Below are 17,802 nucleotides of genomic sequence, written 5' to 3' on the forward strand. Positions count from 1 at the left end.
TTGCTGTACAAGCCAAGGTTCGTGCGAATTTTTGTCTTAAAGTACGAGCGAAAATCCGTAGACGAGCGACTTTCATACGAGCGACTTTCATACGAGCGACCGCTAGTCGGCGTTTAGCTCGCATACGCTCTCCCAAGAAGCGTGGTCCCCGCCCGCTCAGTTCACGTGCTTATCACGTTGTGGTAGTATCGCTGTTGTGTTTTTAACCCAGCGTTTTTTTTTGGTTTTGTGCATTTATTGCTATTATTGTATAATAATTAGTTGTGTTAGTCATGGGTCCTAAAATGATAGTGCAAAGGACAGTGCTGAGAAGAATTAAAAGCTGAGTACGATAGAACTGAACGAGGAAATTATTGATAAACATGAGAGAGGAGTGCTGTAGTGGACATAGCACGTCAGTACGACCGAAGCACGTTGACGATCTGCACCACCCTAAAGAAAAACGACGAGATCAAGGCCGTTACCATAGCAAAAGCTGTCAACGCACATCTGTTCAGGCTCTCCAGGCTCTCTAAGCAACGCTCATCTGTTCATGGAAAGGATGGAAAAAATCGCTTCTCCTGTGGATCGGCGAGGATCAACTCTCAGGGGATGCGGTAACGGAGACCATCATCTGTGAGAAGGCACGTGCGCAGTATGGGCATCTCCTGAAGCAGAACCCTGGAACATCGACGGAGGAGACACGAGCAGTTGCACTTAAGGCCAGCCGCGGCTGGTTTGATAATTTCAAGAAGAAGACTGGTGTTCATAGAGTCGTCATGTATGGGAAGGCAGGGTTTTCTGACACTAAGAATTCGTTCGTGAATTCTGTAAACTAATCGCAGCCGAGGGGTACATCGCACAACAGGTATTCAACTGTGACGAAACTGGCCATTTTTGGAGAAATACCCTGAAGAATCTATATAACTGGAAAGGAGGAGAAAATACCGGCTACAAGCCTATGAAAGATAGGTTAACTCTCGCCCTTTGAAGCTAATGCGAGTGGAAACTTCAAGATTTAGCCGCTCCCTTGCTACTATTCTGAAAAGTAACTAGCGTTCCAATCACACAAAATGCTCAAGAAGAACCTGCAGGTCATATTGAGGACAAACGTTAAAGCCTGGGTCATCAGGCAATCCTTCTCCGAGTGGGTCAACCTTGTCTTCGAACCTGCCGTGAAAAAGTATCTTCTAGAGAACAATTTTCCTCTCAAGTCCCTCTTCATCCTCAACTATGCTCCTGCTCACCCCCTTAACCTCCAAGACGATATCCTGGAGGAAATTAAATTTATAATCGTTATGTACATTTCACGCAACGCCACACCTATCTTGCAGCCCATGGACCAACAAGGTATTTCTAAATGTAAGAAATTGCACACCAAACACCTTCTTTCGTCGGCGCTTTGAAGTCACCGAAAATACAAATCTAACCCTTCGTGAGTTTTGAAGAGAGTACTACAACATTGTAAACTTTCTGAAAATCATCGATATAGCCTGGCGGTGTAGCGGAGGACAATGTAGCGGAGAATGCTATCTCTACGAGTGACATAAAGCAATGTTAACAAAGTGGGAGTATGTTTCTGAATTTATGGAAAAATATCATCCTGAATAAGTAGCAAGAGGTCATGCTCTAAAATCGATTAAGGTTGTTCGTAACTTTTTTTTCAATCTGCGGAGAAATGGCATGAATTTGCCTTTTTTATAATTATGCCATATGTGTGTGTGTGTGTTAATAACAAAAATAGATTAGATGCTGGTTGCATCCCGTTGTTTCTTAATGTTACATATAGTCAATCATTGTTGAAGCAAGTGAAAAACCATCGCAATGGTTTCCAACAACTACAACCATTAAGAGTAGGGTAAAAACTTTCTTTCATATACATAACGTGTGTCCGGTTTAACACCACCCTCCGATTGCTGAGGACCTCTATCAGAGTTTTTTGTGTTGCATATATTCGGTTCAAGATTCTAGACTAAGGATAACGTCCTCCTTTCTCCTAGTTGTCAAATACAGACGAAAATAGCCTATGGTACTGCATTTTATCTACTGATTAAGCCATTATAATACCGTGTCCAATCAATGTTGCGGAAAGCAATTTCATCGGTTTAATATAAATATCTATACTCTTTTACTCTTTTACTTGTTTCAGTCTTTTGACTGCGGCCATGCTGGAGCACCGCCTTTTAGTCGATCAAATCGATCCCGGGACTTATTCTTTGTAAGCCCAGTACTTATTCTATCGGTCTCTTTTGCCGAACCGCTAAATGACGGGGACGTAAACACACCAGCATCGGTTGTCAAGCAATGCTAAGGGGACAAACACAGACACACAAACACACATATATATATATACATATATACGACAGGCTTCTTTCAGTTTCCGTCTACCAAATCCACTCACAAGGCATTGGTCGGCCCGGGGCTATAGCAGAAGACACTTGCCCAAGATGCCACGCAGTGGCACTGAACCCGGAACCATGTGGTTGGTTAGCAAGCTACTTACCACACAGCCAAGATATATTTTATAAACCATCACTAAAGTATTACCAGTCTATGTCAAATTCAAAATAAAGCTTCTGGTTCTTAAAATTGTGTGCATTGGATAGATTTCAACTTTCAGAAATCTCTTGCATGTAATGGATAATTTGAAACCTACGAAACCGCATATGTGCCATATGTCAAGTTCCACAGTCTGGTATGGCTATGTTTTATTACATACATCACAGATTATCGTGTCTAGCCGAAAGTTTGATGGGAATTAAAAAAGTTATATCAATGATATGACATTTTTTCACTCTGTCACAGCAATAACGTATAACTCTGTTTAATTCCTAATGGTTATGCATTTTTATATTCTTCGATTATGTATTTATAGTCGTAAGCAAGATATAAGGAATCACAAAATTTATTACCCAATAGGCGTGGCTATGTTGTATAAAGAATAGACATAGAGCTGAAAATAAATACCTATCATAGAAATTGCTATGCATAACAGTTTAGGCATGAAAAAAAAGAAAGTTTTGTGAGACTAGTTTTGGGCAACAACAACAACAACAACAACAACAATAATATAATAATAATAATAATAATAATATAATAATAATAATAATAACAACATGGAAAATATACCTTAGGAATGAGAACCCAGGTTCGAAATTTCCCCAAGACACCTGAAGAAGGCTGGAGGGTATATCAGCCGAAACTGATATATTGTTAAAAACAAACAAGATGAGGACAAATGTCCGTCGAATGTAAGTAATGTAAATAATGTAAATAACATGGATAAAAAAGAAATTACGTTGATTCCGCATAAATTACTGTAGAAACAAAATCAACACAAGTAATTGGAGCAGGATAAGGAGTTACTGAAATCTCAAATTCTACAAAGAAAACACTTGTAAATGCAGTAATAGAGTTATGAAACGAATGGCAAATATGTAACACATCAGAACGAATGAATGGCGCATGCTTCTGCAAGCAAAAATGTATGTTGAACAAATATAAATTAGAAGTGGTCATAGTGAGGAGTGGCTACGTCATAGCGCAGGAGTGGCTGTGTGGTAAGTAACTTGTTTACCAACCACAAGGTTCCGGGTTCAGTCCCACTGTGTGGCACCTTAGGGAAGTGTCGTCTGCTATAGCCCCAGGCCGACCAATGTCCTGTGAGTGGATTTGGTAGACGGAAACTGAAAGAATACCGTCGTATATATATATATATATATATATATATATATATATATGTGTGTGTGTGTCTATTTGTGTGTCTGTGTTTGTCCCTCTAGCATTGCTTGACAACCGATGCTGGTGTCTTTATGTCCCCGTTACTTAGCGGTTCGGCAAAAGACCCCGATAGAATAAGTACTGGGCTTACAAAAGAATAAGCCCCGGGGTCGAGTTGCTCGATTAAAGGCGGTGCTCCAGCATGGCCGCAGTCAAATGACTGAAACAAGTAAAAGAGAGAGTGATATTTTCTCACTGTTAATCATATTTCTTCTGTTGTATTTTGTTAAATAAATGTATATGAAATGCGTCGGTATTTAGAACGTACTCCGAATGTGCTCAGGCATTTGCTTCACATGTAACTGATAATGTTGCTAAAAATTGAGGACAGATTTAAGTTTTGAGTGGAAGGAAAAGTAAAAAAAGGAGATAATTGAGAAAATCTGATTTTGTCAGAGTCAATTATATTGTTTGTCATAACAGAAAGTATAGAGTTAGAACTGTCAGGGTTAATGATTTGTATGGCTATTGTGGTATTGCCAAAGCAGTCCATCGCTGCTTCTAGAGAAAATTTGCTCACACCATATGCAGGTATTGATTGCAAGGCAAATAACTTCAGCTGGGAGTTTAATTTGAAATACTTTGATAAAGAATATTATGACCAAGGTGGCAGAGTGGTCGATATAAAAAGTCTTTGTCAAGTACTGATTCGATTCTTGCTCTCTTCCTCTGAATCACGAGCACTCCTCTATGAGGAATTGATGAACCACTTACAAAATATCTTTCTTACAAAGCAATCACTTATATTTTGTGGCTGTGAAAGCATGCGATCTCTGAAGCTGTGACAAAGTATGGATCAGAACATCCTCCACCTCCTGCATATCATCATATTACACTTATCAAACAGATAGTCACGATGGGTATATTGAGCTTCGTATATTCTAGTGTCACTTTGATGGCATACGCTGCTCTCTCACTCAATGCTAATAATAATAATAATAATAATAATAATAATAATAATAATAATAATAATAATAATAATAATAATAATAATTAATAGCAACAACGAAGAAGAAAGTGAACGTGATACCAGTAGGGAATGGTGCATTTGGAAATATCAGCTTCCAACAACCAACATCTCTTAAAACGATTGGTACATGTGTTCTCATAGAACACCCACAAGGATTATCATTGCTAGGAACTAAAAGAGTGCTTGGCAGGGTTCTTGAAATATGATCATTAAACAAGTGCTACCTTAGTCTGCTGGTTGAGGACAGCCGACAAGTTCCATCATACCCATCAAAATAAAGCTAGGGAACTTTCATGATATAATAATGGTTCAGATGTTGGCAGAGGGTCAACAATTTTTAGAGCAGGAGAAAGACAATTACAACCTGTGTTCAGCTGGTACTTATTTTATCGACCACGAAATGATGAACCTCCAAATGACTAATAGCGAATATCATCATCATCATCATCATCATCATTATTATTATTATTATTATTATTGAGTGAGAGAGCAGTTCACGCCATCAAAGTGTCACTGGGGTAAAATATACGAAGCCCAATATACCCCTCATGACTACCCGTCTGATAGGGGTACACCAGGCATATGCATCACAACCATATGTGCGCAACATGGTGATCTCATATCAAGATAAACAGCACATGACCTTGCAGGTGGGGCCCAGTTAGAATTTTCTTCAGATCGAGTAACCCATCCCGCTCAAAAGGTCCCTGAATAAGGGTTGTTTAAGGATGTTGAACGAAAAACCCATGTTTCCAGAGGTGAATTATTCAAACCCCAAAGAATCCCTCTCAACACATGGCTACGATGCTCCCCCACTACTTCTGCTCGTGATCAGAGATGCACATATCGTCAGCCACTAAGGAACATGCTCAACTGGTTAAAGTCAAACAACTGACAAGCAAATCTGTGGTATTGAGCAGAATATTTGCTGTAGCCCATCTTTTATACCAAGACAAAACAATGTACATGATAACACTTCCAATCAATTAAGATCAGAAGCCATGAGAGCCACTGCTTGGTACTGCATCAGTATTATTATTATTATTATTATTATTATTATTATTATTTTGTCTTTGCACAGCTTCTAATTCTGGCGATATACTATGGTTCCATCTGTTCACTACCAGTGAACTAAGGCAACACCCCTTATTTTTCGAGCACAGTCTGGAGTAATCGAGCGGTTCCAAGCAGTGCTGTCTTCTGCAAGTGCTCCACATTTATTGCATCCCCGATTTGTTCCATGGCTGCTTTCTCATCTTCTGTGACCTTTTCTGGCGTGTGCTTATAACATCTTTTTTCTGTTGTTATTCCATAGTGTTGGCATTGCTTCCAGTGTATGTAGGTCCCAACTCTGTCGTGTCGGCGAATATATTCCTTCTTAGCCAGGAGTCGGCAGCCAGAGATAATATGATTTATGGTTTCTTGGCCATCTCCATATATTCTGCAGTTACTTATGTTTATTTTCATTATATGTTTTTGGTAATTTCTGATGGGGAGGCTGCAATTAAAAATCTTTTTTTTTCTGCTTTGAGTACTGAGCTTCTCGGCCATTGCTGGGATTTTGCTTTGTCTCTTTCTTTTCATTATTATTATTATTATTATTATTATTATTATTATTATTATTATTATTATTATTATTGTTGTTGTTGATGGCTGTGGTGCTGTCGTCGTCGTGGTCATCATCATCATCATCATCATTATTATTATTATTATTATTATTATTATTATTATCATTATTATTTAAGAATGTCGCACGGTATACAATATCGTGATCTTGTTGACTGAAGATATTGTGTCTACCGGGGGTTTGTACTGTTTGTCAAGTCACAACAAGGACCTCAGACAGACAGTACTTTACACAATATGTATGCTGTTCCAAGTAATGGCGATTTTTGCAATACACCTAGATTGTAGAGTATTTCTAAAGTTTCTAAATGTTTTTTTTTTTCATGTTAGGTAATATTGAACCCAATGCTCCAATCAGAATAGGGATAACTTTTATGATTGACTCTTGTTGCTGCTACACTGGGGACGATGTAATCGACTAGCCCCCTTCACCCCAAAATTTTCGAGGCGTTGTGCCTAGAGTAGAAATAATAATAATAATAATAATAATAATAATAATAATAATAATAATAATAATAATGATTATTATTATTATTATTATTATTATTATCATTATTATTATTATTATTATTATTATTATTATTATTATTAATGTTATTATATGTTTGAAATTTGCTTTGTATTTGTACAAGTTGACTTGTACAAATGATGTTTTCTTGTTTTCATGCTTTAAGACAATATTTAAGACACGCTTTTAAGACAAGTTTTAAATAGTAATTGGCGCACTTGGAAGTATCAGCAGTCAGCTACCAACATGGTTCAAAAACATTGGTACAAAAATCCATCAGATAGATCCAGTTTCGAAAACGTTTTGCCATCATTTAATTCTGCAAAAATATCCTCCAGAATAGGCAGTGGATAGTGGCACATTTTTAGACAGTCACTCAAACCAGTAGAAAAAAAGCAGACACCCTAATTTTGTTATTGGTGCTGCCCAGTTAGAAATCTCTACTTTTTCAATAATTCCCATCTTCTCAAATATGGATAATTCTTCCTCTGCCTGCTTTAGCGCAGCAAACAGTACCATTATATTTGATTTAAATACAGGTACGACGTTTTCCTTTGATTGAAAACTGGCTTCAGTCTTAGAAATGAGACTTAATTTATCCGACAGCTCTTCAGAAAACAAGTTTAAACAATTTTTTTCCAATTCAGCTACTGAGTTATTTTAACTGGTGTGACAGCTTTTTATGTTTTTACAGAACAGTCTTATGGGGAGGTCTCATGAATCATACAACTCCAATCAGTCCGTAGCGAACAGACTAGTTGCGTGTTTTACCACGAAAACTTTTGCTCTACAAGTTTTTCCCCGAAATGTGATATCACTCCACATTTCGCCTACGCAGTGTAGTTTTTCATCTGTCACACCTCGTACAATTTTTTAATGTTTTCTTAACGTAGGTTTCCCAATTCTTATCCACCTGTCGGTATCAATAATCGAAATATTACCACCGGTATCTACTTGTAATTTAATATTCACTTCGTTTACTTTTACATGTACAAATTTCTCTTTTTGGTGTCGCTTCTACTTTCCGTTGAGAAAACTTTAGATTTTTTTTATGTCCGACATTCCTAAATTTGGTCTGCAATGCGAGCTCTTGTGTCCTGCATTTTGACAACTGTAACAATTTTACGTTTTGAGAGGAAAATCGATCCTGCAATGTAGGGTTTCACAACCATAGCATGGATTTGGTCTTAATATTTTTTATTTACACCTTCCCGGTCGGTACGCTTGTACTTGTGAGAACTCAACTTCAATTTTCTTTATGTCCTGACGTAAGTTTACCATTCTTTGACACTCATTTGCAACTACTTGCAGGGTTTAACTTTGGTCAGCTTGTTCAGGTTTTGTGAGAATTCTTGCACGTATCTCGGAATATGTGTTTACCGTTAAGTGTTGTTGCTTTTCTTGTTGCTGAAGTAGTTGCTTCTGCAACTCCTCTTGCTGTTGTTGCTGCTGTTTTTGTATCAGTGTCATAGAAGCTAATAGGTCTCCCATCATTAACAACTTTGTATCACAAAAATTTGTTAACTTACCTGCGTGAGCTTCGAATCCTAGTCACCAATTATTGTAACGTAGTTACTCAAGCCAGTTATTCTAGTATCGTCACTATTTATGACGATACTTGTTTACACTATAACCGTGTAGTAACAATAAAATATATTACGAAGCAGGGTAGCAACAACGCAGCAATCCAACAAACTCTTCAGAAATTATACACGAACTAATAAACGATATTCCGACAAACTACCAAAACAACACCTGACGACTACCTGCAATTAGCGCCTACTCTTTCTGTTTCTTTATTAGCCACAAGGGCCCAAAATAGAGTGGGACAAAGAAGCACAGACAGGACACCACAGAGGGGACAATACTTAAAACGAATATTAATGAGATGATTATATAACAATGTGGTTATGAATGGCTGCATGCGCAACGCATCACATTCAGTACCATTAATCTTTTTTACAGTCCATTTTTATCATGTACAAGCAGTATCGCCCGGCGTTGCTCGGGTTTGTAAGGGAAATAACTATATAAGCATTTTTAGAGATGTAATGTATACTAGCCATCTCAATATGGCTAACCACAAAGGGGGATGTTACTCTAGCTTTTTACGTTCTGAGATTTAATAATACATTTTTAGAGAGTTACGTCCCTTACATAATAGCAAAAAATGCATTAAAAATGGGAAAAAATGATGGTAAATTTTTTTTAAATCGTAGACTCATCGTAGACGCGCGCTAATACGCAGAATGGCTCGATATGAATCACGACTATAAGATACCCGGTTTTGGTTACACTGCACCGCAAAATGTGGGAGTAGTTAGGAATCTAAATCGTAGGAGACAGACACACAACTTCACTTTTATATATAAATGTTTACATAATTAATTATCGTGTTACATAACATTGCAAGTATTTGAACCGTTATATACATTTGTTCTTGTATACAATTGTTCTTCTATTTTTCAATATTTTTAAAACATAACATAAAACATTTTACTCTTTCTTTTTTTGCTTTTTCCTCCTTTTTCTTTTTTTTCCTGTTAATTTAACGTACTTATTTTTTAACACCTACTCTTACTTATTTCTTTATTGCCCACAAGGGGCTAAACACAGAGGGGATAAACAATGACAGACAATGGGATTAAGTCGATTAGATCGATCCCAGTGCGTAACTGGTACTTAATTTATCGACCCCGAAAGGATGAAAGGCAAAGTCGACCTCGGCGGAATTTGAACTCAGAACGTAACGGCTGACGAAATACGGCTACGATTCTGCCAGCTCGCCGCCTTCTCTTTAACACCTACTCTTTCTGTCTCGCACTCAGATCGCTATTATTTATAGTCGTTCGGTCACATCTATTCTCGCAGGGGTGTTGTGGGTGTAGCCACAACGCTACCAAGTGTTAAAATTGTGATATAAAATCGAAGACGATTATCTGCATATCTTCTAGAAGTTTTTAGACGGGTATGTTTGTTAGAATAAATGTGTTGCTACTCGCAGTATTATGGGATCTTTTCAGTTTGAACGGCAGTTTTTAACATAATTTCTAGGTAACTAAAAAATTTTAAAATTCGTATACTGGTAGAATGTGTTTATAAAGCATCTTTTTCTCTTGGCTTTATTGAGAAAATTCTATAGTTTGTAAGATATTTGTTGTTGTTTTTTTTCGTAAAAATTTCAACCAATTTCAACCAATCAATTACTATTCTGTGCCGTATGAATATGTCCCTCGTTTAAGAAACAGATTGGGTTTATTTACATTTGTGAAGAAAAAAAGATACCCTTCACCCCCACCCTAACCCTAACCCTAAAACAGATAGAAATGCAATAGATCGATACTAGGGTCATAATTATGGGTGACAATTACATATGGCACCGTTAGAAGAAATTGCTGTTGAAACCGAAAAGATCCCTCCGTTCTTCATCCTAAACTATTTTTGAAAATAATAAATCTATATATTACCGTATGGGTTACAACGGGCGTAGTCAAGTAGCCAAATCGTTGTGAGTAAGATAGTTGCAGTCCCTGGGCACTCATCTTGACAGAGTCCTATTGACAAGACGTTGTGAGTAAACAAACTTGACAGATTTTAATGGTGTGCTAATCAAAGAATGAATCCGTTCATTTGCACAAAAGTTATAATGAAGCTTCTGTTTTTGATTGTGTGCTTTCTTTCAAAGACCTCGCAGTAATGGATTCTGTTGAGATTAGACACATTAGTGCAGAAGACTTTAAATTAATGGGCTGTCACATTTATTAGATATAAACTCTTTCAAGGCTACGGATAACTAGCAGATGGGATTTGAAAAGGAGTGATTTAAAATGTGAGCACTCTTATATATTGCATTAATTTAGAATGACTTTATCAGTATATATATATATATATATATATATATATATATATATATATATATATATATATATATAATATATATATATATATATATATATATATATATATATATATATATTATATATATATATAATATATATATATATATATATATATATATATTATATATATATACACATACATATATATATATACATCCATATATATATACATACATGCATACATACATACACACACACACACACACACACACACACACATATATATATATATATGCACACATGCATATATAGGTAAAGGATGTCACCAACAGTAAACAACATGAAATACGAAAACAAATGACTTCAATACGCAAACATCGAAACAAAGGGAAAACAAGACAAGTAACATAAAGAAGGACCCTTCATCAGTTGTCGGCTCTCTCTTTGCTCTTCATTTCGAGCTGACTAATAGGCGCAGGAGTGGTTGTGTGATAAGAAGCTTACTTTCCAATCGCCTGGTCCCGGGTTTAGTTCCACTGCATGGTACCTTGGCTAAATGTCTTCTACTATGGCCTCGGCCCGAGCAAAGCCTTGTGAATGGATTTGGTAGACGGAAACCGAAAGAAGTCCGTCGTATATATATATATATATATATATATACTTTCATATAAGAGATTGTATATATATATATATTATATATATATATATATATATATATATATATATGTACAAACACATATATATAAATATATAAAAAATACAAAATGGGACAACAACGCAAAACATCCAGACAGATACAGGTGATAAAAAAGGGACAGTAAAACATCCAAATAGACGATACAAAGAAAACAAGGACGGGTCATTCGGATATCTCTTTCCTCAGACGAGTTCCAGATTATCTTTGCAATTTCGGCTGGCTATACTCCAATCTGGCCAGCCTCAAGGAGAACTAAGCTAAGCGCATTAGATTCCTTGGAGGAAAGCAGCGAATGTATACGAAAACAAGGACGGAAAAACCGCCAGCTTTATTTAATTCATCCTTAATCGAAAGACACCTGTTGTTATGTCCTGTTATTTGTATTTGTGTAACTATCACCGTTTTTTCGGTCCTTGTTTTCGTGTACATTCACTTCTTTCTTCCAAGGAATCTAAAGCTTTTACCTTAGTTTTTATTTGGGGCGGGCCAGATTAGAGCAATCTCGAGTATAACAAGCCGAAGTTACAAAGATAATCTGGAACTCGACTGAGGAACGAAAACTGCGAATAACCCGTCCTTTTTTCATTATATATATATATATATATATATATATAGCGGCGTACGTACACTTTGGTCTACTGCATATATATATATATATATATATATATATATATATATATACAAACACATACACACATATATATAGATAGAGAGAGAGGGAAAGAGAGTAAAATAAGGATTCAAATAGAATCGGGTACTTGAAAAGACATGGACGAGGTAGGGATCGATAAACCTGTGGTCTCGGCCTATGGTTGATAAATAACAAGAAAGATATTCCTGTTGAGTACACAGAGAAAACCAACTCTATTGTGTGAGCTGAGAAAACCAATAATAGAGAAAACCAACTCTATTATGTAGCGTCTAGGGGCTTGTCTAAAGTATGTTTTACGTTAAATTGTACATTGTTGGTATACTCTAGGGTGTCCGACAAGCCGTAAATCCCACTGGAGTATTGTAATTAAATAAATAATAACGGAAGACGGATAATTGTCAGCTGAATGCAGCTATTTCTTGTGCATTTTTTAGTAGAAGGATGAGAACATTACTTCATTAGAAAAGCTCATAATTATTAATTGAAACATAATTACACAAACAAAGGCAGCGAGCTGGCAGAACCGTTAGCACGCCGGGCGAAATGCTTAGCGGTATTTCGTCTGCCGCTACGTTCTGAGTTCGACTTTGCCTTTCATACTTTCGGGGTCGATAAATTAAGTACCAGTTACGCACTGGGGTCGATTTAAACTACTTAATATCTTTGTCTGTCTTTGTTTGTCCCCTCTATGTTTAGCCCCTTGTGGGTAATAAAGAAATAAGAACCGTTAGCACGCCGGGCGAAATGCGTAGCCGTATTTCGTCTGCCGTTACGTTCTGAGTTCAAATTCCGCGGAGGTCGACTTTACCTTTCATCCTTTCGGGGTCGATAAATTAAGTACCAGTTACGCACTGGGGTCGATGTAATCGTCTTAATCCATTTGTCTGTCCTTGTTTGCACCTTCTATGTTTAGCCCCTTGTGGGTAATAAGGAAACATATAATTACACAAACATAAGAATATCCCAAGAATACAGCAGGGACATGGTTCAAATCTGTTGTGGCTACACCCACATACACACGCATACATATATACACACATACACACACATAAACACACATGCACTCACACATACACACATACGCACTTATGCACACACATACACACACATGCACACACATACACATACACCCATACACACATGCACACACACACAAACATACACACAAGCATACATACACTGACACACACACATACACACAGACACACATACTCGAACACATATACATACAGACACACATACACAGACATAAACACACGCACATGCACACACATACACACACATGTACACACATGCAGACACATGCACACATATACAGACACATACAGTCACAAACCCACACATCTTTATATATAAAAGTGAGGTTGTGTGCTGTCTGTCTCCTACGATTTAGATTCCTAACTACTCCCACATTTTGCTGTGCAGTTTAACCAAAACCGGGTATCTTATAGTCGTGATACATATCGAGCCCTTCTGGGTATTAGCGCGCGTCTACGGTGAGTCTATGATTTAAAAAAAAATTACCATCAATTTTTCCCATTTTAATGCATTTTTGGCATATATAAGGGAAGTAACTCTCTAAAAATGTATTATTAAATCTCAGAACGTAAAAAGCTACAGTAACACCCCCCTCCTTCGTGGTTAGCCATATCGAGATGACTATTATACTTCACATCTCTAAAAATGCTTATATAGTTATTTCCCTTACAAACCCGAGCAACGCCGGGCGATACTGCTAGTATATATATATGTACGCAGGCGTGATTGTGTGGAAACAAGTTTATATTCTACCCTTCGGTTTCAATTCAGTCTCACTACCTGCCACCCCAGGGAAGTGTCTTCTATTATAGCCCCAGGCCGACCAAAGCCTATTATGTGCCACTGGGTATGTGATTGTCCTACACTACTACATGGGAACCAGTATTAGTTTCTTTATGGTTTCTTAACTTAGTAATTCGGCAAAGGAGACGAGAGAGTAATCACCGGGATTAATAGTATAAGTGTTGTGGTCAATTTCTTCGTTTAAATCTTTCAAGGCGGTGAATTACTCACAGTATAGCAGAAAAAAACTAAACACATTGTGAAAGAAAAAAACAACAATACATAGGCGTCGGAGTGGTGAGTAGCTTGCTTACGAAACACATGGTTTCAGGTTCAGTCCCACTGCGAGGTATCTTGGGCAAGTGTCTTCTGCTATAATCTCGGGCCGACCAAAGCCTTTTGAGTGGATTTGGTAGACGGAAACTGAAAGAAGCCCGTCGTGTATATACATATATATATATATATATATATTATATATATATATATATATGTATATATATATATACACATATACATATATATATATATACATACATATATATATATATATACATATTTATATGTTTGTGTGTGTGTGTGTATATCCCCCCAACATCGCTTGACAACCGATGGTGGTGTGTTTATGTCCCCGTAACTTAGCGGTACCGCGAAAGATACCGATAGATTAAGTACTAGGATTACAAAGAATACGTCCTGGGGTCGATTTGGTCAACTAAAGGCGGTGCTCTAGCATGGCCATAGTCAACTGACTGAAACAAGTAAAAGAGTAAGAAAAAAACAATGTAATGAATACAAACCAATCTTCACTCTGTTGTGAAGCGAGAATACACAATAGAAAATGTTATAACTGTTTTCTTCAGGAAGAAATCTTTACATATAAAAGTAAGGTTGTGTGTCTGTCTCCTACGATTTAGATTCCTAACTACTCCCACATTTTGCGGTGCAGTTTAACCAAAACCAGGTATCTCATAGTCGTGATTCATATCGAGCCCTTCTGGTTATTAGCGCGCGTCTACGATGAGTCTACGATTTAAAAAAAAATTACCATCATTTTTTTCTATTTTAATGCATTTTTTCGCTATTATATAAGGGAAGTAACTTTCTAAAAATGTCTACGATGAGTCAACGATTTATAAAAAATTACCATCATTTTGTTTCCATTTTTAATGCATTTTTGGCTATTTTTTGGCTATAACTCTCTAAAAATGCTTGAGCAACGCCGGGCAATACTGCTAGTTATTTATAATGAAGGGAGTAATAATAAATTATATGCCCCTCGTGATCTCCCCAAATGTTCTGCTATTATCTCAAGACCAATAAACTTAATAGACTTTTAAATACGTAAAGATTAAAACGATACTAATTATATATTAATACTTGTTTCTGACACAAGCAGAACATTATTGATGGGAGGGCTAAGTCACTACTATTGACAGCAGTACATGACTGGTACCATATTTTATCAGCCTTGAACCGATGAAAGCCAATGTTAATCTCGGTGCCATTTGAATTTGGAACATAGGGAACTAGAAGGATTACACAAGTGCATTTTTCCCGTTGCTCTCACGACTCTGCCAGAGGGAAACTGAAAGAAGCCCATCGTATATATATTGGGTTGTCTGGAAAGTTCGTGCCTATTTTTAAATGAAAGTAAACGGTCAATAAATACTTGCCATTACCCAAGATTTACCAGGTGCTCATGAACTACGGATTTTGGTAAGTTGAGGCTTTCTGCCAATTCTCGGGTGGTGCAATATGGGTTATTCTCAATTCATGACTTGATTTGGTCATCATCTGTAGCGGATGGTGTGCCTGATTGCTTTTATCAATAAGGCTACAATCTCCAGCTCGGAACCTTGCTAACCACTTCCGTACCGTTCTTTCGGATAAAGAAATATTACTGTAAACTGCGCATATTTCTTTGGTTGCTTGTGAGGTATTTTTACCTTTACGGAAAAAGAAAAGCATCAAGTGCCGAATATGAACTTTCTTATCTTCCAATTTGAAGGGTTACAGAATGAACACAGGTTATAGGAACATAAACCTTCTTCCACGAAAAGATAGCATAAACTGTGCTCTACGTGGAGGTGTAGTCAAATCCTATTTTATGGACTCAACAATGTTCTAAAATAAGTCGAAAGGTAAGCTACTATAAATCGGCACGAAATTTCCGGACAACCCAATATATACGTGTATATTTATGTGAGCGTGTGTTTGTAAATTTGCTAAATGTGTACTATACTAAATTAATCACTGATAGACTCAAGAAAACTACATACAATCAAACAAACGTAAGTAGGATCGAACATACGCGCACACACACTCACACACACATACACACACGCAAATATACACATACCTACACACTCACACATGCATTTATAAAGAGAAAACCTGCATACATTAATACATAAATATATACATAAAGTAAAGGAAACAGATTTGAAGGTTGGGAGACTTAGTTATTATTGATATAAGATTTATAATAATGATGCATATTTTAAATATCTACGTAAAATACTAATATTTCCTCCTTCAGTCAAATTACTGCTGTCAACTTCGGTGGAAAACTAGGATATAGGCTAGATTATTTCTGACAATGTTATTATGCTAAAATTGAAATGAGATCTGCATAATCTCCAGAATGTCGACTAAATGGTCAAGTCTCCAGGGTCCATATACGAAGCTAAGTGGAGTGAATCTGAGTCCTAATGGCATCATTATCATCATGGCAATTCAATAACGTTCAACTTGATATCACTTGACATCGATGCATTCCTTCTGAAATATATGACGGGCAATGACTGCCGTGATTGATCAGACTATCTGACGATTGGACATTTGCTTGTGTGTGTGTATGTATGTATGTATGTATGTATGTATGTATGTATGTATGTATGTATGTATGTACGTTTGATTGTTTATATATATGTGTGTGTGTATGTATGTATGTATGTATGTATGTATGTATGTATGTATGTACGTTTGATTCTTTATATATGTGTGTATGTGTGTATGTATGTATGTATGTATGTATGTATGTATGCATGTATGTATGTGTTACGTACGTATGTATGTATGTTTGATTGTTTATATATATATGTGTGTGTATGTATGTATATACAACTGTTTATATATGTGTCTGTATGCATATATAAATGTGCGTGCTTGTGTTAGAGTGCATAATAAATATGTTTGTGCATACAAACGGGAGAGAAAGTACTCATTCCATGCAGTAGAGTCCATTTATTTATTCTAAGCTGCTGAATCAATCTATAATCAATATATGCCAAAGTTTTCTGCCACATTCAAGGAAACGTAACGGTGGAATGAATGAATTAAAATAAATATCTATACACACACTCACACATACACACATACATATACACATACAGGAATTTGGATACTCTTTTACTCTTTTATTTGTTTCATCCTTTTGACTGCGGCCATGCACCGCCTTTAGTCGAAGAAATCGACCCCAAGACTTATTCCTTGTAAGCTTCGTACGTATTCCTTCGGTCTCTTTTGCTGAACCGCTAAGCTACGGGGCTGTGAACTCAACAGCATCGGTTGTCAAGTGATGTTGGGGGACAAACACAGACGCACACACACACACACACACACAAGCACACACAAGCACATATATATATACGACGGGATTCTTTCATTTTCCGCCTACCAAATCCACTCACAAGATTTGGTCTGCCTGAGGCTATATTAGAAGACAATTGTGCAAGATGCCACGCAGTAGGACTGAACGCGAAACCATGTGGCTGGTAAGCAAGCCATTTACCACACAGCCACCATGCGCCTGATATCTAACAGAAATATTAAATATAATCATTATTTTCATCCAAAATATTTAGGATAGAAATTCGTACCAGCTTACACAACTTACTGCTTTCACGCATACTTATAAATATGTATGGT

Source organism: Octopus sinensis, linkage group LG9 (genome assembly GCF_006345805.1).
Source record: "Octopus sinensis linkage group LG9, ASM634580v1, whole genome shotgun sequence".
In the NCBI taxonomy this organism is placed as follows: domain Eukaryota; kingdom Metazoa; phylum Mollusca; class Cephalopoda; order Octopoda; family Octopodidae; genus Octopus; species Octopus sinensis.